Genomic DNA, 17,697 nt, shown 5'->3' on the forward strand with positions numbered 1-17,697 from the left:
TCAAAATATGTTTCTCCTTTCTTTTTCCCCTCTAGTCTATCACAGTAGTTCAAACAACATTTTGTGAAAGATTATTTTTTGTGTCTAACTTTACATAAAGGACTTATTCAAGGTGTGAGCTTTCGAGTGCATGCACTCTTCCTCAGACTAATGAACTACCATCTTAACAGTAGAAATTTGAGGAAAAGTGCATGCACTCGAAAGCTCACGCCTTGAATAAACCTTTGCTGGTTTTAAAGGTGCTATTGGACTTTGTTGTGCTACTTCAGACCAACACAGCTACCCACTTAAATCTTTACATAAAGGATATGTGAACTGATATTTTTGTCCATTCTGGATGTAACAATACCATTCTGGATATTGACATAACAGTTCGGATGATAGCTGATTTCTTTATTGGTTTTCTTTTAATTGCAAGGTATTGTTTGTTCATAATAACAGTATTTAAATGTTCCTAAGGTTGACAACAGGAGGGAATAAGTAGCTTGGGTGAGAAGGCAGCATTTCTAAAACTGAAATCTGATATAATGGCTGCATCTAGTGTTTGCTTTTGATTTTATTGTGATTTTAACTCATACTAAAGATGTAACAGTATGTAGGTAATTGCTAAAGTTGTTATTTCTTGCATGGTGCTTGAAAGTTGACAATGGGTATAATTTCTGAGATATCTAACGGGCTGTGCTTTGAATAATAATGATGTAGTGAGTTTAAAGCACAGCACAGTTTTAAAACTCCACTTTTCATGAGCCTGTTTCTTTTGCATTTCTGAATCTTTAGCTTTTCCTGCAAAGTCTCGTAATTGAGCTTGCCCCTTTTAAGGAACAGAGTTCTGATTATTGTCAAACTTCTCTAATACATGCTAACTGAACAGGATTTTTACAATAATTGTACAGAGACATAAGGAAGGGAGGTATATCAAAGAGTGACTATTGAGCTTGCCTTAATCCTTGTTTTCAATAAAATGGTGCCTCAAAGTAGAGACTAATTAGTAAGTAGACTTACAGTACCATCCTCAGCAAGACTACACATCCTAAATCCATTGACTTGGATTTGCAAGGGTGTAACTGCTTAGGAGTGCACAGTTAAATGCCTATAGATATATCTTCCATTTGGCTCTGATGAACTACTTTGCTTATATAAGGGATTCAAAATTCTGTTTAAGAATACATTTTAATAAAAAACAATTTTGAAGTAGAACATGGGCCAGTGTGAATAAATAATCCTGTATGAAAAAAATGATCCATAGTACATCTGTGTTGATGGTTCAACTGTGTTCTACTATGCTGAAGCCGTTCCCAATTATATTAGTGCCTGCCCCTCCCCCCCAAAAAAAGGGGGGGAGATAATCTGGATATTTCAATGAATGCCTAGAAAGTGGTGGTGATATGAAAGTTGATAGACAGTATCACTAGCAACATCTACTTTTCTATATCAAGAAAGTAAAGAAAAGAAAATCCATTTCCAGTCATTCATAAACTGTATATAGAATTACCAGTATACTCACATGCTATCATTGTCCATTTTCACCAAATTTTGGACATTAACCGAAACATGATTGTGTTGAGGTAATTTTAAAAGCACTGTGTGTAATAGAATGGAACATCTTTTAATCTTTTGCTTAATCTAAAAAATATGTTGTAACATTTTGACATTTATATGCTTGCAACTTTCACTAAATTTAAAAAGAATAGTTAAATTGCCTCAGATTTATGCAGGGCAAAAACAAAAGTTTTTAGAAGAAAATTAATCTCTTTTTTCTAGTTAATATATGTTGCTTTATATGTAGAATGGTGCTCTCAACGGACTGAATACTTCCAACAGTTTTGAAAAATGAAATGGTTTGGTTAAATCATATTGAGTTAGCACCATCCTATGCAGAATTATACGCTTGTAACCCCATTGACTTCACTGAATTTGAAAACTGTGGCTGTACTTAGGACAGCACTGCAAATCATGGCAAAATCTAGATGCAGAAACTCCTAGGAAGGAAAGATAGGCAATAACATTTATTTATAATATGGCCAATAAGTTTTAAACCTTTGAACTGTGAGAAATTCAAAATTATTTCTTTGGGCACTTTGGATATGTATAAAAGAGTGCCAACTATCAGGATACACAGAACACTTTGTCAGAATTGTATGAAACATGTAACTGAAATCCTCTTGTAGAAACAACATAGTTCAGTAGAAGCAATAACCTTTTCAATTTTGCATGTGTCATTTTGGGGAGGATCAACACAATAACACTTAGAATAGCCCACATTCATCAAGCCTGTCATTGCAACCCAAGTCCTGCTGCACCAGCACATACATGTTTAGGGTGGACTTCGCTAACTACTGCAAGCAGTGTAATATCACAAACCTTCCAGGGAGGTACACCAGTGCAAATGTTTAGGACTGGGAGGGGGGAATTTGGCAGTGAAATGGAAAATAAAAGATTTATATATGTAGTAACTGTGCTTTTGTTATTGAAACTCATGGATAGAAGCTTTACTGCATTTATCACCTGTGTTATTGATAGGAGATAATTACTGCAAAACAGCTGGTTGCTGGTTTTTGGGAGCATCAATTGTTCTCTTGCCCCAGCTGTGGGCTAATAAGGACAGTCAACACATCTGTTTCAACAGCTGGTAATTAACAAAAGCCTAATTGCTGCAACTCTTTTAACATCCAATCTGTGAAAAGAGTAAAGATGTGGAGGAATATTATTGACTTTGTACTCTGCACTTTCTGTGACCAGTTTTGTTTTCTTTTCCTTCCTTGCTCTCTTCCTTTTACTTTGAACACCACTGCCTTTGTCTGATTCATTGAATGGCATGAGAACACAATATGGTAATTTAGAGCTTAAGATTTTCAGATCTTTGGTGGTGCTTCCTATTGCAACATTTCTTTCCCAAATTGTAAGAAAAAATGAATCAAGAGCATTTTGTGGAGTTCCATGCAACAACCCAAACCCATAGAGGTATGTCTGGAGCAAAAGAATGCCTAGAAATTCCAGCTTCTAACAAAGGGAAGTGTGTGTTCCCATATGATTTGTATATATATATTTGAGCTCTCCTCAAAGGAAATTAAATCATTCTCAGGTCACGGTGAATTTTTTTATTGGCCATCTCTGCACTCCATAACCACTAGAACACAAGTCACCATCATATAAACTTTAAATCTAAAATGATGTGATTGGGTCACTTTAGACATCTATTATTTTACCCTTTTTGAGACTAGAAAGTTTTGTTTTCTGTTTGAATTCTTTTTATTTGTGGTATTGGCACTGGGAATCTGTTCTTTCCTTGGAAACTGCTTTGCTTGGCACTGCTTAGACCCTATTAATCCACAATGGATCGGATCTATCAAAAAGATGTTCATTGACTTAGAATTTATCTTCTAAGGTCTGCTTTAACCTTCTCAGTACTCAATTGCATAGACCCTAGACTACCCCTGTTATGTCAGAGTACAACTAACCATGATGGGTTATATATCATGTTGCTCCATTGTGCCTTCCTCTCATGCATGGAGTCTTTTTGCTTGAGGCTGTTGCATCAGAGGAAGGCTAGAGAAATGTACATATGTGGAGTGTAATGGCAAGATAGAACCCAATGGCTGTACAGTCCAATCCGGGGCTCACGGATTCCTGTGAAACATGAATGGGGAAGGAATGATTAACTTAGGTGGATGGAATGGGGGACAGAACCCTTTTTCTGCCCCTTTTTCCCCAACCATCAGTCTTTTCAGCAATTTTTCCTCCAGGAATTTCAGGAGCCCGGTGTATAAAAATGGATTAAAAAGCAGTTTGTGTAGGAAATTGTAGCAGTATGACTCCCCCCCTCCCCCAGTCCACACACATGGCTTTATAGGCTGCTCATCCAGTTCTGCACACAAACATGCACCTCTAAATTGTCTCTTGAGCATCTCAGGTTGCAATCCAAATCACACCTACTAGGGAGTAAGTCCAACTGAGGGCAAAGAGACTAACTGAGTAAGTATGCTTTAGAATTGCTCTGTAAGAATGGGATGAACAGAGGCTCTGACCTATCTGTGACATCACAACAGATTTGCTGGTGACCTCAAGAATAGCAAGGCAAATAGAGAAAGAGATCTAAGAGGAAATTGCAAGAGTTCATTTTAGAAGACAATGATAGCACTTCAGGAACATGTGAGAAGGTTCCAAGAGTTTGTGAACATTTTCTTTCTATGATCTGACACTGTGAGATGCCATTTTCATGGTCATCTGTGGTTTGTCTGTACACAGTAAATGTGCACAGTACATCGTAGTAGTTACTATGATTGCACAGATAAAACTATAGGAGCAGTTTGACCACATTCTTGTCCCTCTGCTTAGGAGACGGGAAAAATAATTTATTGACTCTATCTACAGGGAAGGGGGGTAGTAAAAATGAGACGCTATAAAACTGACTCAGAGTGACTTGGTATCTTTTTCTTGTCCTATCCAATTAACACAACAAAGTGATAGATCACCATCGTGTGTGCTACCCCCTTACTGTGTGTAATTGGCTGGAGAGGGGCTTGGCACAGTGATGTCATATCATATGTTGTTGTGCTGTATCAAACATTCCAAGAAAGAGAAAGCAAAGCAGTGGTAATTAATTTTCTCACATAAGGTCTCATTTCTGCCCTGAAATTTTGTCCTTGGCACTGTACTGGTGCAGCCCATATGCTAGAGCTTAGTTGGGCTTACAATTCAGACAGTATATGCATCTAAGACCTGACGTTAAAAAAAAATTAAACTAAGCTCAAGTCTTTGATCTTCTGCTGAGTACATGCACAAATGTCAATGAACTTTGTGCCTAATAAAGTATAATGAAAGTCAAGTCCGTATTATAGATTCTTCCTTTTCATTAACCGGGCAGTGTAATGAAATATTTTCCATTTACCAATATTGAAGTCTAAATCTGGTAAATTACGTTTAATGCTTTCATTTTGTTTTTTTGCCAGAAATGCAGGAGTTCTTAGCTACCCAAGATTACTTGATTAAACTCGCTTCAATAACATTTCAGTTGGCAAATATTTCTGTACAGTCAGTTCTTCAATTGTCTGTTGGCTATGTTGAAAGGTATAGAGGAAACAGAACCCAAATGCTTTCCGCTGAATGGAGATTGCCCAACTTCAGAAACGTTTCAGGTGCACTTCAGCAGGTGTTCAGGGGCTGAACTGTAAGGTAGTCACAGTGACAGCGTACGAGATCCTTTGAACAAACAAAAACAAAAGTATTGGCAAAGATTCCAACGGCAAAGGGACATTGGCATGTAGGGGAAAGTTTACCGTTTGATTGTAACAGACTGTGGGTTTCCACATGGCAGCTCGGTCTGCAGCAGCTGCCAGAACCTTGCAAACACAGTTCTATGCAAAATCGGACTGCAAAATTCTTCCAAGGGTGCTTGAGAAAATGGCTGCAGAATTTTCTTTCCCTGCCGGATGCAGTCCTGCTTAGCTACAAGGCAAGAACAAACCTAGTAATTTTAACAGAGCAGGAACGCAGCCTGATATTGGCCAGTTTTCTAGTTCTGTTAATTCACTAGTTCTTTGTCTTGTTGATTTAGCTGTTCATTTGCCAACTCACCCTTTCATTAGCATACGCAAAGCAGTTAACCAAATGAGCATCACAAAAAGTAATCAAGTCCAATAACTAGAGAACAACAGACTTAACAATCTTTTAATGTCATAATAATACAACAGAAAATTGGAGAGCCTTCTAATGCTGCTAGTAGCTGACAGTGCCAAATGATCCCACCTTTGGTGGCCACCATTGGAAATCAGCCTAGAGGGACCCTCCGTTTCATCCAGCAAGTCTTTTCTTACTTGCTACAGCAGTCCAGTCTAGGGGTAGTTCGTTAGTTCAAAAATTAATAGCGAAGGAACATTCTCCATTTTTGTTAATAGGAAGACCGTTGTGCTTTTCCTTCGCTCTCAACGTCTTAAGGGTCATGCCCCTTCTGATCACCATCAGAGAGGCATTTGATCAATTCTTCATTATTATATTTTCAACTGGATGCTTTTTAATGCTTCTTGTTCCCAGCATGCCAAAGGAGTAACATGATAGCAGCCAACCACACCCTGTGCCTGTTTAAGCCAGCAACGCGTTCTATTGAGGGATGTTGACAATGAGACCTGAAAGATTCCACACAAACACATACATACTCCCCTCCCCTTTTAATATCCAGTCAGATGAAGAGTTCTGGATGCAAGTCAAAAGCTTACACATTGTTTTGTGCAAATTTGGTGCTCTTTTATTATTACATGGTTTGGGATTTTGCTATGGACTAGCCTACTGGTCCAACCTTTTAAATAATCCCGATCCCTAAAAATGCTGGCTAGGAAGTAGAAAAGTTCAATGCCAAGATTTTTTTTTTTTAGCAATGGAAGGTGCTTGGGTGAATGACTTGGTAATCCATGATGCTTTCCCAGTGAAAACAAATGCACACAATTGGCTTCTGTCTGAATATAAACATTTCCTACAAAATGTTAAGCTGGATAGACAGTGTGTTAATTGTTTAGGATAGCACTTGTAAATACGCATGACAATGAAAGCTGTGTCGGAGGCGCCCTTTCCCACATGTAAGCCCAGCCTCATAGCAATGAAAATCATTCCCCAAATAAAAAAATCAGTGTGGAAAGGGTTTATAGAGGCATCTGCACCCCTATATATATTCTATTCTCCCATAAATAGGAACCTAAGGTGACCAGATTGTCCCATTTTTGGAGGGACATCTGGAGGTACCTGGCAAATTGTACTTATGTTGAAATTAAAATATATATATTACAATACTATTTTTGCATTCTATGCATTCTATGAAAATTTTTGTTGCTCCATATAGACCAAATTTTTAATCAAGAACCTCCCCGATTAATGGTGCCCCGCTTTAAAGGTAAAGGTAAAGGAATCCCCTGTGCAAACACCGGGTCATGTCTGACCCTTGGGGTGACGCCCTCTAGCATTTTCATGGCAGACTCAATACGGGGTGGTTTGCCAGTGCCTTCCCCAATCATTACCATATACCCCCCAGCAAGCTGGGTACTCATTTTAGCAACCTCGGAAGGATGGAAGGCTGAGTCAAACTTAAGCCGACTGCTCGGATTGAACTCCCAGCCTCATGGGCAGAGCTTTTAGACTGCATACCTGCTGCCTTACCACTCTGCACCACAAGAGGCTCTTGGTGTCCCGCTTTACCAATGTTAAAATCTGGTCACCTTATAAGAACCATATCATCGAAGAGACACAAGGTTGCATCCAAAATACTGGGCATAGAACGTTCTTTGCAGAGCAGAACTACCCTCCCTCTCCTACACCTAGGGTTGCCAGCTCAGGGCTGGAAAATACCTGGAGATTTGGAGGGAAGACTCATAGAGTTGGAAGGGATCTCCAGGGTCATCTAGTCTAATGCCCTGCAGAAGGCCTGAGAAAGGTGGGGTTTGAGGAGGGGAGGGGCCTCAGTGGGCATAATGTCATGGAGTCCAACTTCCAAAGCAGCCATTTTCTCCAGGTGAACTAATCATTGTTGCCTAGAGATCAGCTGTAATACAGCTGGTTTTTGTCTCAAAGTCTCAAAGTGGCTGACTATCACCTACCCTGTGAGGGAGACGAGGCTGAGAGAGCTCTGAAAGAACTAAGACTGCACCGAGGTTACCCAACTGCACCGAGGTTACCCAACTGTGGGGGAGGAGTGGGGAATCAAATCTGGCTCTCCAGATTAGAGGCTGCTGCTCTTAACCACTACACCAAGCCACCGACTTAGGTTGGTCAACCTAACTGCACCCCATCTGCAAGTACTGCCCTGGGATTCAGGAAGTTACAAGAGCAATACCAGGCACAAAGTGAATCATTGAAAATCTGGCCCATTGACAGAAATGCTCTTTCCTTAGTGAAAAAAATCAGGCACTGGGCACAAAACACAGCCTTTTTCCTTATGAATGTAGCTTCCTTAATTTTCAAGAAAGTTAAAGAAGTACCTAAAATATGACCTGACAACTCCCTGGATTCATATTTTCTTCCAGCTACAAAACTCACTTTAGTGCCATTAGACAGGCTACCTGTTGCTCTGAATTTGTAATGTGGGGTCCTCTGTCACACTTGGATCGAGCCAGAAATCATTACTGTTCAACGCCTGTCATCAGGAGGAAACAGGATTTCAGTAAGGGAGGATGGATATTTTCTGCTGCAGCTCAGGGGCAATTAGCCAGCCCCCAACCCTTTGGGCTTTTAATGCAGCCTTTTGGAAGAGTTTTCTGGGCATAATCATGTGAGGTAGCATCTGTATATAATATGATGATGTCTGTTGGCTTTTGTTGGATTGGGTGGATTTCACCGAGGGTTTGGTAAGTGCTTTTAGCTGAGGTTCTTAGCTGCATTCAGCTTTATGAGTCAGTGTGATAGAAATGTTTAAAAATAAAAATAAGTAAATACAGACTTGTAGAAAACACTCTAATCATGAGCACTGGCAGCCATGCATAAGAAGAGTGCGCATTACCCAGTTCCTTCCAATATGTTTGGTTGCTATGTTGCATTAAAAGGCTACGTGCACCTATTGGCCATGTGTGTACAGTCTGAACATTTGTGAATGTGGACCCTGAAAAATCGATACATTTGAACTAAAGCTGTACATGCATGTTAAATATGTGCAGTGCTCCTGCTCACACATGACAACTGCACTGATCAGTAGGATCCTGGATAGCTCATAGTCCTATTATGCTTGGTAGGTTTCTGGTATGCAAGAATGCAACCTCTGAAAGGGAAGGAGTTGCACATCTTATTTTATCTGCAAGCATTATCTGTTCATAGACAGTATTGTGGTACAACCACTTCAGAAGTTTTATTTTTTTTTAATGTATAGACTTCATGACCACCATTCTTGGGCCAGCTGGCTCATGGAGGTTCACAAGAAGATAATAAAACCAGAATAAAATCACAAATCAGTTAAAAAAAAAAACTGAGCCCTCCAGTAACAACATCTAATTTCCCCACCAGTAACCAAATTCTGGCTGGATCAGGGCTTGGGTGGTGATGTGGTTGCTAAAAGAGGGAAACAGGCAAATAGGGAAGCAAGCACAGATTGACGGCCACCAGAGGAGAAGCAGGCCAGTTGAGGGGAGGTTTTGATCTAGGTGAGGGGCACCAAAATCACCACAAGTCACTCCCAGAGGACAGCAGGCCAATGGGACCTAGTTTCCATGGCATCTCATCTTCATTCACAAGGCACAATTGGCATCACATAAGGTTTAGGTAACTTGAGGGACTTCCATAGATCTCAGGACACATTACATAGCGTGTGTCACATAGCCCCACTACCCAAACTTGGCAGCCTGGTAGACCCTTCCTAGGCATGGGACATGGGTAGCAGTCAATTTCAATCAGTGATGTTGTTGAAGTTCTATTGTTTGTTGGGCCATAAAGCTGGCTGGGGTTGGACACTTCCTGTGTCTGTGCTGATCATGGGCTGTACTGCGGAACCATTGCCATCTGCTCTCACTCTTCTCACGGGCAAAGAGGCGCCACCCCAAGGCCAATATTCACCAGACTTGCTGGGCAGGTAGAGAAGAGTCAGCTGGAGATTCCCTGTGATTTTGGGGCCTTTAGGATCCGAGGGGCTGCCCCTCCCCCGTACATTCCAAACTTCTCAAACTGGTTTGATTCAGCAGAGTCACTGGGTTCAGTTTCAGGATATATCCTGAACCCAAACTGGGATTTTCCAGGTTGTGCCCATCCCTAGTCCCCTAATATGCAAGGAAAATCAGTACTGTGCATGTGAAATAGCAGCTGAAAATACTCTTGTGGGTTGGGGTGAGTTGAACATTTCCTGCAGTTGCAAAAAAATTTCTTGCAACAGTTTTTTTTATATCAGTGGAAATGCTGATCTGTTGGTTTATAATGCTCTCTCCTCTCAGATAACTCCACTTGCCTCCACCTAACCACATCTGTTTGGCTATACAAGATTGTGATGTCCTCCTTTACACCATTACTGGTCAGTGTAAGTGACCTAGGAAACATTTCCCTGATTGATGGAATTACAAGCCAAATAGAGTTGGATACATAGCAATATAACACTGAGATCTCCAGTATGACTAATCCGGGAAAGAGAAACACAGCAGCAGTCAAAGAAACACAATAGACCAAAGCAGCATCAGCTAAAGAACAATGCTACTGAACAACAATTGTTTCTGATGAATGTGTGGTGAGAGACAGTAGAGCTGTAAATAGATTAGATTAAAGTGTTCTAGAAGGTTTCTAACTGAAAGATTAAGTAATAGAAACTTGTCAGCGGAATTTTTAAGGAAGACTAGAGATAAACATTGGTCAGGCATTCTTTAGGTCTAGTGATCCCTATCTCTTAATGCTGGGGTTTGAATGGAATAATCCTTGAGATTCTTTCCCGCACTGGGTTCCAGGTAAATTAACATTGCTGCTTAGCCCTTCAATAGTATTTTGTCCAATAAACTGTAGACCCTTAAGTCAGTGACAGGCACACTTAAAACTCTTTTGCGTTACCTCATTTGTAATCACTTGCAAAATTCCTGATTATTTGTAACATGAATTCTACAGGTATATTCTTCCCTATGCAGCACAACTGCAGGGAAGTATTCCTAAGGGACACAATCGACACTTCTTCTTTGCTCCTTCAAGTTCAGCATATGAATGGAAGCTGCAGTTAAGGACCTTTTGAGAAATGGAGGGTCTATGAATCATAGTTCCCCAGAATTTGGATCTTGAATATCTTGATAAACTCAGGGATGGCAGGCTAAAAAGGGAGATACACACAACGGTAGTTTCTGTGATGTCCTAGTGGACTGTTTCAGGATACACATCAAGATTGTGGCCTGTAGACTTTTATAAATGCATTGTTTGAAAACTGAACACATTGTTCTACTGTGATGCAGCTGGAGAAGATAAAATAAGAGTATGTCTCCCTTACAGGCTCTCTAGTTGATTCCAGTGGCGTAATTTGGATCGGCATCTCTTAAATCCTAGCATCTGTAATTCCTTGCTGGGCTACAGCAAGTAGTCAACAATAATAAATACATGTCTTACTGTGACACTTACAGTGCTTAACCACACAAGTCAGATACTATCTGCAACAGGAATGGTGCCCCTCTCCAAATTAATGCAATCAAGAAATCCCATATGTCTTTTTTACATACTAGAAGTGAGTGACCCTTCCTCCTCTTATTTATTTATTTATTTATTTATTTATTTATTTATTTAGATTTATATACCGCCCTCCCCGAAGGCTCAGGGCGGTTTACATTAAAACTAATCAACGATACATGAAACAGTCTTCGTTAAAACATACAGTAAATAATAACAGTGGTTGTAACCATATAACAGAATAATGTAACAGTATAACAGTATAATAAAATAATATAACGATGGAACGGTGCAATACCACAACAGGTCCAGAGCGCTCTGGTGGAGTTCTGGGAGGAAGGGGGGAGATGGGGGGAGGGGGGGAGCGGGGGCCCTTCATTCGCTGTTGGTTGTGCCTGGTCTCAACCAAATGCCTGGCGGAGGAGCTCCTTTTTGCAGGCCCTGCGGAACTGTTTAAGCTCCGTCAGGGCCCTGATCTCCTCCGGGAGCTCATTCCACCAGGTGGGGGCCAGTACAGAGAATGCTCTGGCCCTGGTCGAGACCAGGCGGACTTCTTTAGGGCCAGGGACCATTAGCCGGTTGGTGGCGGTGGAGCGCAGAGCTCTTTTAGGGGCATAGGCAGGGAGGCGGTCCCTCAGGTACACTGGGCCCTGACCGTGAATGGCCTTGAAGGTAATTACCAGAACCTTTAGTCTGATCCGGAATTCAACTGGCAACCACTGCAGTTGGTGGAGAATGGGCCGGATGTGGGACCTCCATGGTGTTGCTGTGAGGATCCTGGCCGCTGCGTTTTGGACCAGCTGTAGTTTCCGGGTCAAGGCTAAGGGCAGGCCTGCGTAGAGCGAGTTACAGAAGTCCAGTCTAGAGGTGACCGTCGCATGGATCACTGTGGCTAGGTGTTCCGGGGCCAGGTAGGGCGCTAGTAGTTTGGCTTGGCGGAGATGGTAAAATGCCAGCCGCGCTACCTTTGTGATCTGGGCTTCCATTGTAAGGGAAGTATCCAGAATCACGCCTAGGTTCCTGGCGGAGTGAGCCGTAGAGAGCTGTACTCCATCCAGGGCAGGGAAGTCTTATCAGGGAAGTGGGGGTTACTGAAAGAGATTGCTGATATTGTTTCCACCTACTGCCAAGAAGGGATGATGTATAAATTGCTGGGAAAAACTGAGTTGTCACAGCAAGGAAGCTGTGTATATTATGTAGTGTGGTATGATATAGAAATGTACAACAATGTTAAGTCAGAAGATGGGTAAATTGTTCTAGACGGAATTATACATGCAGCTCCCACGTAATGGCATAAGTAGTTCTGCTGACAGTGCATTTCTGAATATAGAAACATTACAAAAAGCACATGACTAGATAGAAATATCCTAAAAGAAGTATGGGTGGGCTAATATGCAACAAAGCTGTAAACTGTAGCTGTGGCTTCCCCTTGGTTGGGTCAAGTTGTATATTTTCGCTGCCACTTGGACCAGATGGGTTGCTTGACTAGGCTTGTTATTTTATGAGGATTTTATTGTATTAAGGGTTTTATGTGTTTTTATTATATGTAACCTGCTGCGAGCCTTGCAGGAGCAGCGGGTTATAAGTCCAATAAATAAATAAATAAATAAATAAATAAATAAATAAATAAATAAATAAATAAATAAATAAATAAATAAAATTCGCTTCAGACTACCTCAGCAGCATTCACTTGACTTCTAAATTTAAAGAGGCAAACCTTATTTCCTGGAATATGCCATTTAAAACTCTCTGTTTTGGGCCATTTATGTTTGGAAACTGGTGAAGCTTTAAAATCTCTTCAGGCCTCTGAAAAATATTATTGTCTAAGATTTTTAAAAGGACTTTATAAATAAAACTGACAGTATTTAAGAATATTATCAAAGCCAATGCATTTTCCGTAATTATGCCATACTTCTGGTAAAACAACCTTTTTAAATATTGTGGAAAGTCTTCTGGAACGAGACAGTGGGTTGTTTGAGAGGCCAATAATTAACATCTTTGACAATTTTCAGTGTACTGTGAAGTGCAATTGAAATGGCAGACTGGAAGGAAATGTTTGTTACAGACACACCCACCCACTGAGAGATTAGCAGCTAGACTCCTTAGAGAGGTATCACACCTGATATACTTTTAGGACAAAGGTCAGGAGACATGGGTCCTGATTCTTCTCACCCTTACCTCCCCCCCCTCCCATTCTGGCTTGGCATTGTGTCACAAGAATGGCTCTTGGTATATGAGTCACAATAAGTAAATTTAACACAAAAGAAGGGGAAAATGATGCAAGGATTGTAGCTAATCTCTTCTATAATGTGTATATTGGGAGTCAAAGAGTAGTGAAGGAGAAAAACAACACACATTTCAGTCTGGAATTTAGGCACCTGTTTAATATGAAGTAACAATCTACTTCTGGAGCTGATTGCTATGAGATGGAATTCACAGTGACACGAGACCAAAGGGATCCTCTGTTCTTTGCATGTGCAGTTCTTGTGGTGTTTGGGACCATGACAGCATATAGAAAGAGCTTTAGTCACTCACCACATATGCCTGGGGTTCCCAGCGTTGTGGCTGTGGGCACCATGGCACTCCCAAGGAACGTTCTAGGCACTCAGCAAGAGGTTTTAGAGAGTGGCCGGAGCCAGGCGGGACTTTTGCTTGACCACTGGAGATCTGTGCAGATTCAAAAATAAAAAACAACACATTGCTTCAGCAGTGGCTACCACCACAGCAAACACATCTTTGTTGCATTGCTGGATTTAAGCTGTGTGCAAGCAAGAAAATATTTTATAGCAATATGTTCATCTTAAAAGGCATTCTGTTAAACAGGGCTTCTGCCTGAAATGTGGAAGTCAAACTATTAGAGTTATGCATGAATTCTGTTGTTTTGTGGTTGGCTCTGCCTCCTGTGAAACCCATTTTGTCCTTCACTCCACCTCCACTGTGCCCATGATCCCATGCTAGAATTCCAGAGGTGCCTGCAGACTGAAAAATGTTCAGGTCTCCTATACTGTGACCCAAAATGAAAGCAGTTTGGAGAAGGAGCTACTGAGCCTGTTGTCTGTATCAGAGAACATGAGTCAAGATTTGTCCGTATGCCAAAACCTCCGTAGATTGTGAAACTAGATGCAAGGGAAAAGTCTAGAGAACTTTTGGGATGTAGGACCAGGTTGATGCTTTATATAAGTCTAAAAGGACTGCTTACTTTGCCTTGGCCTGCAAAATGTCAAAAAAATTGTTTTTGTTAGTAGGTGTACCTTGGTGGTATCGTATTTTCTTCCAAGATCAGTTGCTGCTCTGGACATTTTGTTATTTATTTGCAATTGTTGAAACAAGATTTTGAGGTGTTAGCCATGTCAAAAAGGGTCCAGGTACCAACTGGCACCTTGTAATAATGGTGACATCCATGGATGTCTTGATGCATGATATATCTTTTTTTGACTGGATATGATTCCAGAGTTTGTAAGCTGTTTCAGGTCCTGTGTTCCAGGAGGAAAGTTGCATATCAAATTCTAAATGAATAAAAAGTTGGGGCTGGCTTTTTTTAGTCATCAAGTTGCTGATGATCCTGGGGGGTTGTCTAGGCATGCAAAAAAGGTTGCCTGCCTCTGCAGTGGAACCCTGGACTTTCTCAGTGGCCTCCTATCCAGGAAAAAATTGAAAATCATCAGGAAGTTCCTATATAACCATGCCAGGTAAATGTCTCCTCCAGTGCCCCCTGCAGGGCACTCTTTATATTCTGCTCAATTATGTACACTGCATATCATGCACATTCTGTCACACATAGCATTTTTATTAACATGGTAAACTGAAGTTATCTGACCACCTCCAACTTTCGTTCCACCAATTGATACATCCATTGGATAGGAGTGGCTTGCTTCAGGCAGTCGTGTCAGCTTAATCTTGGGACTACAACTCTTTGTCCAGATGGTTAGAATCATAGAATTGGAAGGACTCATCCAGGACATCTAGTCCAATCCCCTGTTCAATGCAGGATCAGCTTAAAGCATCAATGAGAAGTATCTGTCCAGTCTCTGCTTAAAGAATGCCAGTGAGGAAGAGCTCCCCACTTCCTTAGACAGCTGATTCTACTGCTGAACTACTCTCACTGAAAAAAAAATCCAGATATCTAGCCGCTACTTTTCTACACGTAGTTTAAAGCCATTACTGAGGGTCCTATCATCTGCTGCTAACAGGAACTGCTCCCTGCCCTCCTCCAAGACAGCTTCCAATCAAGGGATTTGGCTGGGAACAATGCTCATTTGCTTGTAGGTCTAATTCCTGCTTCCAAACAGAATTGAGCCTGGTCTATGGCCATCCATAGCCTAGCCTGACCCAGGGCATCAGTTGCCCCGCAGCAAGGGAACACAGAGAAATTTATGTTCACTTTTTTGCTATGGGAGACACTGAGGTGTAAGTCAGCGCTCGGCCATGTGGAAGCAAAAACTTGGGCTGTCCTTTTCTCTGCCCATGCAACCACCTCACCACTGCCATGTGTCACTTCCTCTGGCTCCTGTTCGCTGCCACACTCGCTAGCTGGGAAAGCTGGCAGCCTACCCGCTCAGGCCTCCTACTCCTTTCCTGCTTCTGTTGCTGCCAACAGAGCCTGGCCTGGCTTCTCTCTGCCCTTGCCTAGAACCATTGCCTAGAACCATCACTGGCAGTCTTCAAGCAAAGGTTGGATACACACTTTTCTTGGATGCTTTAGGATGCTTAGGGCTGATCCTGCGTTGAGCAGGAGATTGGACTAGATGGCCTGTATGGCCTCTTCCAAATCTATGGTTCTATGATTCATTTTTTTAAAATTGTAGAAGGTCTTATTGTGTAATAATGCAAACACCTTCTAAAAAGGTTTTTTTTAATGCTTCCAGTAGCTCTGCAACATTGCATATCCTTGGGAAGCGTTTTTTCCAAGTTTTTAGGACTTTTTCTAAAAACATGGGGAATGATGCTTCCTGAGGCTCTGCATCGCTGCGGAGCTGCCAGAAGCATCTTTTTTTCATATTAGAAGGTGTTTTTGTGTTATTACGCAATAACACCTTCTAAAAAATGGGGAAACATTCTGACCGAGCAGTGATATCAGAGCTCTCTCAGTCTCACCTACCTCACAGAGTTGTGGGGAAAGGAAGGGAAGGAGATTGTAAGCTGCTTTGAGCCTCCTTCGGGTAGAGAAAAAGGGCATATAAGAACCAACTCTTCTTCTTCCCAAGGCTTTACCTCAGGAATATTTTTTTCTGTTTTTAGAAAGACTCCCTTTAAAAACATGGGGAAAATGCTTCCCGCATGAAGTCCCAGGGAAGTCTTGTTGCCAGACAACCCTTTCAACCCCCATCGTCCCACTCTGCCCTGCCTTAAGGGGGCTGCCCCCCCCCAGTGCACTCTTCCTCATGGAGAAGCCACAATCCAACCTGAACTGACCCTGCTCCCTAGCCCCCTCTGGCCAGTTGGAGTCACCATGGGAGGAAAGACTAACTTGGGTAGTAAAGCCACCCACTGCCACCCTGGGAGGCAGGATAGGGTCCCCCTTAGGTGGAAATGTATTGCTGGTTGATGGATCACATGGAGTGGGGGCTGGGCCTCTCTCCAAAGCAGCAGCACCACACAGTCCATCTGTCCTCATGGACCTTGGGCTGGTTGCTCTCAGCCTAATATGCTGTCATGGGAGGAGGGGGGATTGGAGGAAGTGTGCACACATGAAAGCTAATCCTGGGAACAAAACTTGGACCAATGTAGTGACCCACCAGAATCTATCAACAGCTGGAGTGAGACAGACAGTGGAGGAGGGGGAGGAAATTATTTATTTATTAGTCCATGACCAGGCTGTAAGCAACTCTCCACATCTCCGGCAATACTGTTTTTTTGTTTGTTTGTTTGTTTTTTAAGTTTTCAGACTGGCAGGGGGAAGGGAATGCTCGGATGGGAAAAGATGGGGCTGGAAGGTGATTGGGAGTTGATGCCACATGAAAATGACTGACAAGCCATAAAAGCAAAAAGATCAGAGGGAAGTCCTGACCTCTGGTCCATTGGCTGCTTCGTGCATGATCACAAATCCAAGGCAAGACAAGGGGCTGAAGTGGACCAAGAGCTCCTGTGTGGTGGTGGGAAAAAATCAGGGCAGCTAGCCCCAGACCAAAAACCAGGCAGCAGCTCAGCATAACATCTTCCATGGGGTCGATGTCCAAGTGACAAACTTTCAAATACTTAAAGAGAGCCATCATGTCTCCTCTCAACCTCAATTTGCAATATTCTTCAGATGTTGCTCTGTTTCTGAGCATGCTGATAAGACTGCAGCTATTCTGCTGCATCAGACTGAAGGACCATTTAGTCTGGCATTCCCATAATAGCTGTCCAGGGATGGCAGCCTCACCCCTGCACTCACCTGCTCCAAATGAGGTGCTAGAGGAAAAGGACCCCACTCAGGCACCGCTGAGGCATATGGCCCCACCAGAGGCTGTGAAGCAAGACCAGACCACTCCCCGGCCATTGTGGGGAGAAAAAGGGGAGGTGTGGGGTAAAAGGAACCCCTTCCCAACTCTAGATTGAGGCTGTTCTCCAGGCTTGGCCAAAGAAAAGGACACTGGACTCTATTCTGACATATCCTGACAAATAAAT

At 42.0% G+C, this 17,697-nt stretch overlaps 1 protein-coding gene across 6 annotated transcripts in view; it reads left to right on the forward strand.

Moving 5' to 3' along the window:
- Positions 1-17,697, forward strand: part of MIPOL1 (mirror-image polydactyly 1) — a 286,508-nt gene that overhangs the window by 199,399 nt on the left and 69,412 nt on the right. The gene's annotated exons all lie outside the window — the stretch shown is intronic.

Source organism: Paroedura picta, chromosome 2, assembly GCF_049243985.1.
Source record: "Paroedura picta isolate Pp20150507F chromosome 2, Ppicta_v3.0, whole genome shotgun sequence".
Taxonomy (NCBI): domain Eukaryota; kingdom Metazoa; phylum Chordata; class Lepidosauria; order Squamata; family Gekkonidae; genus Paroedura; species Paroedura picta.